Below are 14,648 nucleotides of genomic sequence, written 5' to 3'. Positions count from 1 at the left end.
TGGTGAAACACTTAGTCATTAAGGAAATTAACTTTTCACCCTGTGGAAGGAGGAGGGTTGCACTCAAATCAGGAAGGAGCCCTAATCTGATTGACAGACTGGAAAAACAGGCTGGGGGAATTATTACTGAAAAGCCTACAGCACATCAGGGAAATTCTGAAAAGGCCAGCTCTACCTGGGAGGTAGGATGGAGAGGCCAGGCAGTGGGAACTTCCCGGGCATGATGTGTGGCTTGAATTATGTTCCTGATTGGCCCTGCACTCAGAAGGTCTCATGTGGGGAGTTCTGGCGCCGGGTCTTAGCGGGAGACTAGAGCTGGTGAGTAGCTGCCTTGTGTTCTGGGGCTGTAGCTGCTGTCGCTGCTCTAAGTATCAGAAGCAATCTGATCAGCTTTCTGGGGGAGCTCAGTGTTGAGAGCTCGGATGCCAGACTTCTGGTCTTCTCTCTGCCAAGAATGATCTTTTGTACTGACTCTAAGACACGCATGACTTCATATTTTAACTTCTCAGAACTTGGAATACACCCAGGTGGTAGCAGTTGTGTGTGATGCTCAACACAATGCCAAATGCAGTCAACCCTCAGTAAGGGCTTATTAAAGAGTTCATGAATACGTGGAAAAAGCGAATGAGGTAGTAACAAATAAATGGCATTTTGGTTCCCTCATCTATAAAAAGGGGATGTTAAAACATTGAAGGTAGTTGTGTGAATCCAGTAACATGGATGACACAGTAACGTCATTGAAAAAGGTTAAGTGTCCTTTAAAAACTCCAGATGTTCTACTCTCTTGTGTGTGTTACATCCCAGAGGATGTTTCCAGGATGACATTAAAACAAAGAAAGGGCTTCCCTGGTGGCACAGTGCTTGAGAGTCCGCCTGCCGATGCAGGAGACGCGGGTTCGTGTCCCGGTCCGGGAAGATCCCGAATGCCGCGGAGCGGCTGGGCCCGTGAGCCATGGCCGCTGAGCCTGCGCATCCGGAGCCTGTGCTCCGCAACGGGAGAGGCCACAACAGTGAGAGGCCCGCGTACAGCAAAAAAAAAAAAAAAGGATTTCAAATTACATATTAACAGAGCGGATCGGAACATGTGACATCAAATGAGACTACTGTATGGTTTCCAGAGGATTGTCTGGCAAATTGTCTAGGCTGCTTTGCATCATATTGGGAGGCAACTCAAAAGTTGCAATTCATTGTAAGCACTTATTTTAAAATAAAGTTTAATTTTCACTTTAACATATTTTCATGATTACAAAAATAAAAAAAAAAAAAAGAACAGGAGAAGGAAACAAAACTAGCACATTCCTGGAAACTACTGTGAATGTTTTCCTGTATTTCCTTCCTGACGTTTTAAGGGATGGTTTATAATCGTCGGTTTATTTATCAAGCGCCTTGGCACCCATTGAGTAAAATGGATCCATCTTTACAAACCCCAGCATCTATCCATCACAGTCACTCCCCTGAGGATATTTGTAAAGGGAGGACTCTATTCTTGGCATAGAAGAAATGGCATGTTGCTAACGATTTTTATTCAAATTATTCATACATCTGAAAACTCTACAGTCCTCTGGGCTGCCCCCCTTTCCCATCAGCCCGCATCAGTCAGCATTTCACCTAATACCAGGGCTGGAAGGAGTGGGTTTGTTGATTTTTGCCTTGGTGCTTTTTTTTTTTTTTAACCTGTGCATACCACCCAAACTTTATTTTATTCTCTTGACAAATGCAACACAATATAGGTAACAAAGGTGCTAATTTCAGGGACAAGTTTGAAACAAGGAGAATGCAAATATATTACTTCATGTCAGGCAATAGTAACTGAATTATAACTAAAAGTGCATTAAATTACTTCCCTAGGGGTTTCCTAAGGACCAAACCTAGATAGAAATGGCCTGTTTTACATGAGCTCACGGACACCTCGAGGCAGTCACTATTCAAGGGACAGTTGTGCACCCTAGGGTTTAGTTCTCAGAGCTGTAGTTGCCTTTGCTTCTCCTCCCAGGCAGAGGGAAGCTCGCTACGTTCTGGGGCTGGGAGAGTTTGCGGGCTAGCAGGGTTAAGAGCTCGATCAGGGTCTTGCAGTCTGTGACCGTCACCTCCCACAGATGCACCTTCTCGCTCCTGGCCCACTGCTGTGCCACTTCGGCATCCCCTTGTCTCTGCTCAGAAAGGTCAGTTTTGTTTCCTAACACAATTGCCACCTCTTTTTTTGTCTTTGAACTGATCAATTTCTTTCTTCAGAAGCTCCACTCTTTGAAAGGATTCAAGGTTATTCACACTGTACAGAAAAACGAAGCCATCGGCAAATGAAAAATAATGCTTTAGCAGCTCCACACCTTCCTATAGGCCCCTGGTGTCGTAAAGATGTAACTGTCCCTTGACTCCCCGATCTGTTTCCACTGAAGCCATATACACATCTTCCATTGTTTCACAGTCCTCCATTCCAATAGGATGATTCCCATAAAGGAGCTACTACAAAATTGCCATTTTCCCCACAGATAACAAGCCACAAACCACAACCTTACAGACCTTTCCCATCTTCTCTTAGGATGTTGGAAAGCCAACAACTAATAGTCACGGTGAGAAGCAGAGGATCTGAGGGGCTGACACCCCCAACCCCCAAAGGGAGAGATCATCATCATAGGTGGTGCTTCAATGCTATAGCACACCAGGGGTCTATGTCGAAAACCTGGGTCCATGATGCCATGAAGTCAGGGTTTCACTCCTAAGCCCTGTCTTCAAGGAGGGACTTCAGCTCCCTCCCACTCAAGCCACAAAGGTAGGATGACCTGAAATCTATTTAGCCTCTGCAAAGGCCATACTGAACTGAGATTTGTCTGTGGCTAGATCAGCAGCCACCGGATACTGTCCATCAAGAAGCCTCTTGCTTACAATGCTTTTAGGAGACTCCAAACCAATCCATCTCAGGGCTTCTGATGCTGGAGATCATGTTCTTCCTCTTCAGATTCTTCCAACACAAGACCCTCTAAAAGGCCAGAAAGCCAACAGGCAGCAGCTGGTTTAGGAGACCTCCCCTGTCCCCTGCTCCTATAAAATTCAGAGGGGAGCGTGGCTCTGTAGTGTTACCACACTGATGGAGAGAGAGCACCACAATGGCAGTTTAGTTTCTCTTGGATCTGGGAACAGCCTGGTGTGGGGAAAGATTGAGAGCAATCAGTACAATTCCTGGCTGTGTGACCTAAGACAGTTACTTGACTTCTCTGAGTCAGGTCGCTCAGCCACAACATGGGAATGACAGTGCTGTGGTGTCCTAGGGGTAAGCAAGACAACACTGAAAGCACTTGCGCAGAGAGGTATTCAAAGGTCACTTGTCTCTCTTGGGAAGTGAGCAGGAAACCTGGAAATCAGGTTACTAAATGGTATGGTGAGGTGCTGTTTCCCTTTCAGTCTCTTCACTTGGCATTAGGTACTGATGGGCTTACTCAAGGATTAATTTTGAAGAGTCAAGCAAACAAATAAATAATTACCATTAAATCCTGATCAATATCAGTTCTCCAAAATAGAAGCTGATTGCATTGATCTATTACACTCTGTTGGCTAGGTGTCCACTCTGGGCCTGGCCCCAGGCATGGGAATGGAGCGTTCTTGACTCCAGGGGAAAACGGAACTTGCCTGAAGCTGTCCCTGAAGGCTACGTTGGAAAATTTGGATTGGAGGCAAATCCTAAAACAATGAGTAGGAATCTGTCAGGTGAAGAGAGCACAGGGACACGGGGAGGGGGAAGGGTAAGCTGGGACGAAGTGAGAGAGTGGCATGGACATATATACACTACCAAATGCAAAATAGATAGCTAGTGGGAAGCAGCCGCATCACACAGGGAGATCCGCTGGGTGCTTTGTGACCACCTAGAGGGGTGGGATAGGGAGGGTGGGAGGGAGACACAAGAGGGAGGAGATATGGGGATATAGGTATATGTATAGCTGATTCACTGTGTTATACAGCAGAAACTAACACACCATTGCAAAGCAATTGTACTCCAATAAAGATGTTAAAAAAAAAAAAAAAAAAAGAGGGCAGGTGAAGGGCACGCCTGGCTGGGAGAGGCGGGTGCAGTGTCCGGGCAGGACTGTGAGGGCTTCGTGTGTCATGGGGGCAGGCGTGAGGGGTGAGGGGAGAGTGAGACAATTCAGGGATGCTGCTGGCACAGTGCTGCCCCAGGACGGGCTCTCCTGAACGCTTGTCCTCCCTCCCTCCCTCCCTTTCTCCTCTCCCTCCTTCTTGCCTTATTTTCTTCCTTCTTCCTCTAAATGTAGACTTAATCTAGAAACAGCTGAGAGCCACTGAAGGCTTTTGAGCAGACAACTGACGATGCCGTTTGCCTTCAGGAAAGATTACCCCAGAGGATACTATAGAGAATCAGACAAGAGGCTGGAGACCAGAAGCCAGGCTGATGTCCAGGTGGGACAGGACAAGAGCCTGGCTTGGGAGAATGGCGGTGGGGATGCAGAGAACCCAGGTAGAGACATCCTCTGAGATGGGATCACCTGGATGTGGGGTTCCAGGAGGAGGAGGAGGACAGGTTAGCTAGCTCTTATCCTGCTGGAGCAGCAGGGGGTTTGATGGTGTTACTCCTCGAGACAGAGGCAGAGGGAGAGGAAGTGTCGTCTTCGTGGAACAGCCTTTGCATGCCCCCCAGTTCCCCCTGCCCTGTGTCCTCAGCTGTTCTTCGCTGATGGACAGTCATCCATTCACTCACGTACTCATTCGCCACCCGCCACCCATCCTTCCTCAAACTCTCATTGCACATGGGTGAGGGTGCTCTGTGAGTGGCACTTACATTGTCTGGGGAAAGTTCTTAGTAAAGCACTCCTGCTAAGAACTGTTCCGAGGGACATTCCAGGCTGCCTCTGCACTAAGCATTAAGTCAGAGATTTCATGAGCTTACATGAACACTCTAGAACAGGGGCAGCAAACTGTGACCCATGGGCCAAATCTGGCCCACTGCCTGTCTTTGTAAATAAAGTTTTCTTTATTTATTGTAACACAGGCACACGCATCTATGTACACATCTCAGGCTGCTCTCATGCTCCAGTGGTAGAGTTGAATAGTAGCAACAGATTGTATGGCTAACAAAGCTGAAAACCATCTGGCCCTTTAGAGAAAACATTCGTCAGCCCTGCTGTAGTGCATCTTCTCCTCTCTCTGGTGCTGTGAACAGATGTTTGATACTGATTTGGGGACCACAGTGCTCCTTTGTCTAAAAGCCCTCCATGCTTATGAATAAAGTTCAGGATTCTTAGTTCGTCGTCCAATGTGCTCTTTGGAGAGAAGGAGACATTCTCTGTGTCCTTGGGTGAAACACTGATGTGAAACATTGACAGACGTCAAGAGACTTAGAGGGGCTTCCCTGGTGGTGCAGTGGTTAAGAATCTGCCTCCAATGCAGGGGACACGGGTTTGAGCCCTGGTCCAGGAAGATCCCACATGCCTCAGAGCAACTAAGTTCGCGAGCCACAACTACTGAGCCCACGCACCACAGCTACTGAAGCCTGCGAGCCTAGAACCCTCAACAAGAGAAGCCACCGCAATGAGGAGCCTGCGCATCGCAACAAAGAGTAGTCCTGCTCGCCGCAACTAGAGAAAGCCTGTGTGCGCAGCCACGAAGACCCAACACAGCAAAAATAAATAAATAAATATTTTTTTTTAAAAAGAGAAACTTAGAACTGTGCATTGGGCTTATTTTGACACAGTAGCTCCTTTATTGAAATCTAGTCTAAGGGAAGAATCCAAACGATAGAGGAACTCTTTGCTCCTTGACGTGGCTGCACCTGCTCATCTGGCCTCATTCTTTGAAATTCATCAGCCCTCACACACACTCCACAAATAAGTAAACACATAAGGGACAGACAAGGGGTAACAAAGGTTTAGGAAGAAGAATTAAAGCAGGGAAAGTGGCCACAGGATGCCAAAGGCTGTTTTTCAGAGAATGTGGGTGGAAAACCTTGTCTCAGGATCCGATTCTACGCTTGTAAAACGCACCTCACTGGCTTCCCCCTCATCCCCCACTAGATCCTGCCTTTATTTAAAATGTTGATATTTTGTTCATCGTGGAGTTTTTTGTTCATTTTGACTTTTTGGAAATACTGTGTTAAATATTATTTATCTCGATGACTGAATTTTTCAATACCTCCTTCGATTTTGCTCCCAAGGTGAAGATCTCACTTACTGCCCCAAGTCCCAGCTCTAGGAGAAGGAATAACTAGCATAGTAGGGAAACAAAAAACTCAGTGTCTTGCAAGCCAAGTGAAGAAGGTTTATCAAGAAGACGCTGGCGGACAGGATTAACGTCAAAAATGTCATGCTTAAGTGAAAGAAACCAGACACAAAAGGTCATGTATTGTGTAATCCTGTTTATAAGAAAAGTCCAGAAAAGGCATATCTGTAATCTACAGAGACAGAACTTAGATTAGAAGTTGCCAAAGCTGGGGAGGCGCGTGGAGGGGTAGTGTCTGTAAGGGGGCATGAGTTTCTTTTCAGGCATGGTGGTAATATTCCAAAATTAGATTGTGGTTTGCCTAACTCTATAACTATTTAATTATACACTTCTAAAGGTGCCTTTTGTGGCATATAAATTGCACTGTAACAAAGCTGTTTTTAAAAAAAGAAAAAAAGGCCAAATAACATGAAAGTTGAGAATTAAGCATTGAATGAATAAATGAATGAGTGAATGAGTGAATGACTCAACAAACGGGCACTGTCCCTAAACAAGAGAATGCCATGACGCGGGAGCAGAAAGAACTGAGTCGAGAGGCTCAGATAGTTCCTTAGTAAGTCAGAGGAGGGAGTGATGTGTCATGCAGCCTCGTATACATCCCCAAGAATGCAAATTTGTATAAATTTTCTGGAACCCAAAATATCAATGTACATCAAGAAACCTAAAAATGTGCATTGCATTTTGTGCTTGTGCATTGCATTTTGATGCAGTAATCCCATTTCATGAAATTGATTTCAAGGAAAGAATCGCAATGTTGGAGGACCTATTTGCCCACATATGTCTATTCCGGAGCTGTTTGTAATATTGAAAAAAGGAAATCAACCATGACCAATTGGTTAAAGGACATATGAGCACCTAAAAGACAGAGTATTTATACAGTCAGTACAATAATGTTAATGATGATGGGAATATTCTGGAACATAAATTGGAAAAAGCAGGATGACAAAGTATAAATAGAGTATGGAAACAACCATCTGGAATTACCTGTACACAATGGTAACATAGTAACAGTGATGACCTTGTTTATGGATTTCCTTTTACTCTCTGTCAACACTGGGAGAGGACATTTTCATACGTTATCTCTTTTAATCTTAACACAAAGCTCATGAGTTAGATATCATTTTTCAATTTTACAGATGAAGAAATGAACACTGAGGTTTAAGGAAACTCCTGCAGGGTCACGCAATTGGCAAGAAGTAGAACCCAAACTTTGCTAGCTCTCACCTCTGTGCTCATAAGTGTTATGCTATGTATATTTTTCTTCTTTGTTACAAAAAGTGTGAAAATGGAAACATGTGGACTAACTGTGAACTCTGGTCTAATAACAACAGCTACCATTTATCGTTGGTGTTGTCCCAGTAGATTGTCCGAGGCAGTCACAGAGAGAGCTTTCCGGAGGATCCAAGAATCCCTCCCAGCTGGTGAGGTGGGGTTTTCTGTTGTTATTACCATTTCACAGACGCAGACACTGAAGTTTGGAAGAAACAATCATGGCTCAGGGTCAAGCAGCCGGGACTGAGGGGAGGGCCCTAGGACCCCTGCGGGCTGATCCCAGACAAACTTCTTGCTGGTGCTGAGAGAAGGCCAAGGGTCAAGGACCAAGGGTACCATGGGCAACCAGGCAGCACTGGGGGAGCCGGGCATCAGGTGCAGGAAGGATGACTTAAGTTGGCCTCATGCTGAGTCACTGGAGAGAGCTGATGCACGGGACCGAGGGCAAACACCAGGGATCTTGGTGGCACAGTAGACAAAGCCCAGCCCAGGTGCTGAGGATGCCCTTCTGCAAGTCACCTCTCAGAGGGGCCAGGCCTAGGACCTCAGAAATCTGCAGGCCAGCAGTGTTCTTCAGGGAGTGGGGCCCAGATCACCAAAAGCAAATGGTAAAAAGTGAGGCCAGTGGGCTTCCCTGGTGGCACAGTGGTTGAGAGTCCGCCTGCCGATGCAGGGGACACGGGTTCGTGCCCCGGTCCAGGAAGATCCCACATGCCGCGGAGCGGCTAGGCCCGTGAGCCATGGCCGCTGAGCCTGCGCGTCCAGAGCTTGTGCTCCGCAACGGGAGAGGCCACAACAGTGAGAGGCCCGCGCACCGCAAAAAAAAAAAAAAAAAAGTGAGGCCAGCATGTTAAAAGAAGGCAATAGGGGGCTTCCCTGGTGGCGCAGTGGTTGAGAGTCTGCCTGCCGATGCAGGGGACACGGGTTCGTGCCCTGGTCCGGTGGGCCCGTGATCCATGGCCGCTGAGCCTGCGCGTCCGGAGCCTGTGCTCCGCAACGGGAGAGGCCACAACAGTGAGAGGCTCACGTACCGAAAAAAATAAAAATAAAAATATAAAGAAGGCAATAGGGCCCGTGCTGGACCAGGGTTCAGGAATTCAGGGATGGATTGATGGGCTTTAGTGCTGAGATTGACGGTGGAGTCAGTCCAAAGCCAAGTGATCCCAGGTCCCTATGGGTCAAAGGTCAGCATCAACACTGGCGCTTTCCTACGTGTCTTGACCCCATGCCCAGGTACAGAGGAAACCCCTCACCTGAGAGCCAGTGGCCTCTGACATGCCTCAGGAGCTAGTGCGTGGTGGAGGGAGCTGGCTCAGGGGCACTGTGCCCCCTGTCTTCCTGTGTGACCTCGGGCTGACAGCCTCCCCTCTGAGCCTTGATTTCCCCTCCTGTTACCAAGTGTTTCTAGCAGCAGATGCTGTCGTAAGCACTGCGCACATATTGGCTTGATCCGCACAGCACTCCCGTGAGGCTGGTCTCGTGGTCTTCACCCCTATTTACAGATCAGGGGACAGAAGCCCCAGGAGGTGAAGGGACTTGTCTGGAATCACAGGCAGCAGGGAGAGGAGGTGAGATTTGAGTGCAACCCCTCGGGTCCCAGGTTCTGGGCTCCAGCTGCCCCTGGGCTGAGGCTACGGGCTTGTGAAAATGAAGCCGCATAAAACACCAGGTGACCGGCTCTGACCGTGGTCTCACTGCCACCACCAAAGGCAAACGCTGGGTGGTTTCTCCAGGTCTGGGCTGCACCCAGGAGATCCTGCCCCTCCAGAGGTGTCAGAATGTTCCAGCTGACAGGAGAGAATCGAACCAGTTCCTCCTGTGTGCATTTCACTTAAAGTTGTTAATGAATTAAATGGCTTAAACTTGAAAAAAAAAACATACACCGAATATATATTTCAGTGGACTCCCTGCTCTCTCTATCTTGTGTGAGTCCATGATTCTCCCAGTTTGTCATCCTCCTTCTTCCGTTTGTGTCCCTGTGGGGACCGGGAGAAAGACTCTGGGGAAAGCTATGCGGTGCCTGTCAGGACTGACAGGGGTGGGGTAGACTGGGGAGAGGGAGTGGGCACTGGTGGAAGGCTTCATGGGGAAACAATCACAGAAGACAGCAAGGTCCCCAGGGATGGAGGTGGAGAGAGCCGTGAGAAGGGGGGGACCCCTGAGAAGTGTGGAGGGATCTGTAGGGAGCCAGGGCTTGGGGTGACATGAGCCCTCGGGTTTAAGAACAGGAGATCCTATGGCTCTTCAAGGGAATCGCTTGGATGGGCCTCATCCCGGATTTCAGACGGTAGCACCAGGAAGTCAGCCCCACAAGGGCATGGACCAGGTGGCTTGTTCACCTCTCTGCCCCCGGGACCAGCCCAGGTTGGTCAGGTACTCTGTAGGTGTCAGTATTGATGACTGATTGATTGAGAAATTGAGTAGATGAGTGTAGGACACAGGCCTTGACAATGAAATCAGAAACAGCCATATTTGGATAACCAACAAGGAAGACTCAGCCCCTTAGGGATGGAGAAAGGATTTGACCATCTAGGAGCTTCGCCACATACATATTTTAAGAATGACAAACTTTCAGAGGAACCCGGCCTCTGCTGAACCAGGCCATGGGAGTCTTGGTGCAGAAGCTTGTCCAGAATAAAGCCTAACCCAGGTTTATAATGTCCCTTTTCAGCTCTCATCCCCTGTGATTAAAAAACAAATCAGTGAAGGTTGTGCTCGCCGTTCTGAGTTCCTCCCAGAGTCACTGGGCTCAGGAGGAACTTGGTGCTGGCAGCCCCAGGGCAGAATCCTCAAGCAGATGAAGGCAACATTCATGCCTCTTGGCTGTGCTGGACCATCTTATGAAGGAGGCAACTTGGTGTTGGGCAGCGGTGAGTAGGTAGAGGAGGCAGCGCAAGGAGGAAGTGCACGCAGGCTCCGAGGTTGTGGCACTCACACTGCAGCCTCGAGGCAGCTGCCAGGACAGGCGGGCGGCACGCCTTTTCCCACCCAGGTGTCTGGGTGCCCCTGATGCTTGTAGTGGTGTGTTGAGAAGGATTCTGAAGCTGAATCTGGGCTTAGTGGGAAGAGTCGTCCGAGTCATTAATAATGTCTGCCATGGGACTGGGGAGGGGAGAGGGATGCTTCATTTGTTACTTCTTGGCTAGAAATGGATAGTGAGACCAAGCAGTGAAGGCTAGTGCGTATCTGGCTGAGGAATTTGGACTTGATCATGGATACCAAGTGTTTTAAGCTTAGTTTCTCCATTTTAAAAAGAGTACCTCAGGCACTTCCCCGGTGGCGCAGTGGTTGAGAGTCCGCCTGCTGATGCAGGGCACACGGGTTCGTGCCCGGGTCCGGGAAGATCCCACATGCCGTGGAGCGGCTGGGCCCGTGAGCCATGGCCGCTGAGCCTGCGCGTCCGGAGCCTGTGCTCCGCAACGGGAGAGGCCACAACAGTGAGAGGCCCGCGTACCGTAAAAAAAAAAAAAAAAAAAAAAAGAGTACTACAACCAGGGGCTTCCCTGGTGGCGCAGCGGTTAAGAATCCGCCTACCAATGCAGAGGACACAGGTTCAAGTCCTTATCTGGGAAGATCCCACATGCCGTGGAGCAACTAGGCCCATGTGCCACAACTACTGAGCCAGTGCTCTAGAGCCCACAAGCCACAGCTACTGAGCCCATGTGCCACAATTACTGAAGCCTGCATGCCCTAGAGCCTGTGCTCTGCAACAAAGGAAGCCACCGCAATGAGAAGCCCACGCACCACAACGAAGAGTAGCCCCTGTCGCCGCAACTAGAGAAAGCTTGTGTGCAGCAATGAAGACCCAACACAGCCAAAAGTAAAAAGTAAAAAATAAAGAGTACTACCTCCAGAAAATTTCTGGGTAGATATTGAGGATTTCTTAGAAAAGGCAAGACTTGGGTTGAGCTTTAAGAGATGAGTATGATGCAAAGAAGCAGAACAGAGGGAGGTGGGTGTTTCGGATACACCCAGCATCTGCCTGGAAGCCCTCTGAGACAGAAGGAAGCAGTCCAGGGATGGGTAGATAGGTGTCTGACAGAGCCAGGCTGGTGAGGAGACCTGGGCTGGTGGACAGAGCGGCCTGGCACAATGAAGCATCTCACTTGTTTATCCCATCTATTGCAAGACAAACCATCTTAGTTCTTTCCAGTAATATCTTCCAACGTCACAGACTCAAGGCAGTTATAATAAACCATTAAGAGCAGAAATTTGATTTTCACGGAGCACAGGACAAGAAGAGGAAGTTGAGTTAGATTTTCAGAGACTCTTTAGCCCTGGAAGAGGATGGAGAGAGAAATATGTGCTACAAAAGATGGAGGGAGGGGGCTAAGGTTTAGCGAGCTGCCCCTCAGGGCCTGACTCACCGCATCTTCATTTGCTGCAGCCCTCGACCTGCAGAGAGAGGTTCCCATTTCCTTTCTCGAAGTGGAAATCATGGCTCAGCGTGTTTACACAACTCGCCCAGGGTCACACAGCTAAGTCAGCAGAATCAGAACTGCTCAGTATGTCTCCGAAGCCAAAGTCCCTCCGCCACCCACAGTGCTGCGCTGTCTTCCTTTGAGGCTTCCTGGAGAGCTTGAAGGAGGGTAACGGTCGCCTGTCCGGCACGGTCTGAGGGCAGGACGGGCTAAGCCAGGTCTCCCGTTCCCGTGGACCAGGCTTTGTGTGCGGGCCTCAGCACGGGTGGTCTCCTGTGGTCCCTGGAACCACGTCACGAGTCGTCCACAGCTCCTAGCCTCACTCTGGTCCAAGCCTCCATCACCCCTTGTATGGACCAGATTGGGTCTTCCTGCTTCCACTCGGTCACCATCCTCGAATCTCCCCCCAACGCTAATGGCCCAGCAACATGCGCTGCCCGAGAGGCCTCTGTAAGAGCCTGCCTCATTGTCTCCCTCAACCCCCCACCTAAATGTAGAAACCTTCAATACTTTGTTCTCAGGATGCAACCCCGCCTCCCTAACCTCGTCTCCAAGGCAGGACTTGCCCAACCCCACGGCTGTGGCTCCAGCCACGCTGGTCTCTCACACCCTCACACACTAGCCCCTCCCAGCCCCGGCCCCCACTGCCCGCTGCTCCTTTCACCAGGCCCCACTGCCAACCCCACCTATGTCCACGTGGGGTTAATTCTCACTCTTCAGTTTAGGTCAGAATCCCGATGTTCTCTCTCATACCACCTTACACCACTTTCTAGAGTTTTCCATAATTGTACCTAAACATCCATTCAAGCGCATGCTTGTTTCCTGTCTGATTAGCCACTGTGTGAAGGGCCAGGAGGACAGGGACTTTCTCTGCCTTGTTCAGCTCTGGGTCCATGATGCCTTGAACAGCGTGGTCCCGACATGCAATAGATGCTTGGTACATACTGTGAATGAATGAATGAATGAATGAGTGAGTGAATAAATGAATACAAGAATGGGTAAACATCAAACAACACAGCCACATGTCTCCTCTCTGGCGTCCCACCTCTGCCTCTGTTAGAATATGCTGGAAACTTCCGTCATGTCTGTGACCCACTTCCCCATCCATAGCTCATTCCTAGGGGACAGGAGTTAAGCCTTATTCATCTCAGCATCCACAGTGCTCAGAATCTAGAATGAAGTCAGCCTCAGGACACGCAGCATCATCCCCTTCCACTTCTGCTAACCAGCATGTCCCTCTGAGCCCTTTCTGACCTCATTTCTAAAAGGGAAGTCTGTAACATGATTCTTCTGATCGCATCATGGCTAGGACTGATATGCTAGGATTTTGTAATCAGAAGCACTCGTTGTCTTTAGGAAAAAAAATAATTTGGGAAATCCCTTCCGGCTTCCTACTGTGCCCATCAAGATGGGGATTTTGTGTTCCCTTGAAGAATCAGACTATAAATACAGCTGCCTTGGGCTGCCCGGGAACAGGGAGGCCTCCTTACTCACTTTGGTGAACAAAAGATGCAGCTCATTGTTCTTGAACTGGTCAGGGAATATGAAGCTAATTAGATTGGATCAGTAAACAGGCAGCCAGTTTTCAAACTGAGCACAGTTTTCCTGTAATTAGGCTTTGCCAGGAACTAAAGGTCACGGGCCAGCCTATGAGCCACACAAACGATGGAATCATGACAAATCTGATCCTTCTAATGCTGATTAGAGCTTGGCTTCTCTGATAGTAGTAAAACTTTATTCCTTTTTACTAATCTCAGAAGAAACCAGAGGGAATTAATCACGAGGTGAGCATGGTAAAGCCAGACTCTTTGCAGAGTTCTGCATACATCTGAACACACTTGATTCCCAAGGTGGGTCTTTTGGAGAACTCATCTTAGCCTGTGTTCCAAACTGGTACACAGAGTGAGTCCCATCACCCCTCAATCCCACCCCACTGGAAGGTAGGACCACTCACTTCTCTGCCCCTGACCGGGCAGAAAAAGCATGATGTTTAGAGTTGGGTGGCTGAAATTGAATTCTCTGCAAGTAACGTCCTAATTCTAGAAGAGTCAGCATTTGGGAGCCTCTAAGCCTCAGTTTCCAAATCTGTAAAATAGGCATGATAGCGACCTCTGCCAGGGTTTCTCAAAGCACGGAACCCAGGATGCTTTTTGGTTTGTTGTGGAAGAGCGTGCTCTTATGTTAGCATTTATGCATATGTTTCAATATCTAGTAGATTCCATGCATATCATACTTAAGGCTGTGGTCCTCAACCCTGACCATACCTTACAACTGCCCAGGGAGGTTTTAAAATGCTCCAGCTCAGAGGGGCTTTGGGTTTTATATAACACTCCCCAAGGGGTATTAATGAACAGCCAGGGTGAGAACCACTGTCTTAGGGCAAAGCTGGGTACAAAATATAAATAACTCTGCTTAAGGTAACACACCATCGGGGCTTCCCTGGTGGCACAGTGGTTGAGAGTCTGCCTACCGATGCAGGGGACACGGGTTCGTGCCCCAGTCTGGGAGGATCCCACATGCCGCGGAGTGGCTGGGCCTGTGAGCCATGGTCGCTGAGCCTGCGCGTCCAGAGCCTGTGCTCCGCAATGGGAGAGGCCACAACAGTGAGAGGCCCGCGTACCGCAAAAAAAAAAAAGTAACACATCATCAAGGCAGCCAACTAAGGCTGAAGTTTGGGAAACATTCAAAGCTGATGATTTGCTTGAAGGCTGCACATCAGGATCATTCAGG

At 48.7% G+C, this 14,648-nt stretch overlaps 1 pseudogene across 1 annotated transcript; it reads right to left on the bottom strand.

The window, feature by feature from the left end:
- Positions 1-1,952: 1,952 nt before the first annotated feature.
- Positions 1,953-2,503, bottom strand: LOC309793630 (NF-kappa-B inhibitor-interacting Ras-like protein 1; annotated as a pseudogene). Its single transcript has one exon. The product of its transcript is annotated as an NF-kappa-B inhibitor-interacting Ras-like protein 1 (transcript).
- Between the last annotated feature and the right edge of the window lie 12,145 nt (positions 2,504-14,648).

The sequence above is a fragment of the Mesoplodon mirus genome (genome assembly GCF_964341445.2).
Source record: "Mesoplodon mirus genome assembly, chromosome: 2".
NCBI lineage: Eukaryota > Metazoa > Chordata > Mammalia > Artiodactyla > Ziphiidae > Mesoplodon > Mesoplodon mirus.
Note: the sequence above shows the minus strand (reverse complement) of the source record. Positions and strands in the feature narration are given on the sequence as shown.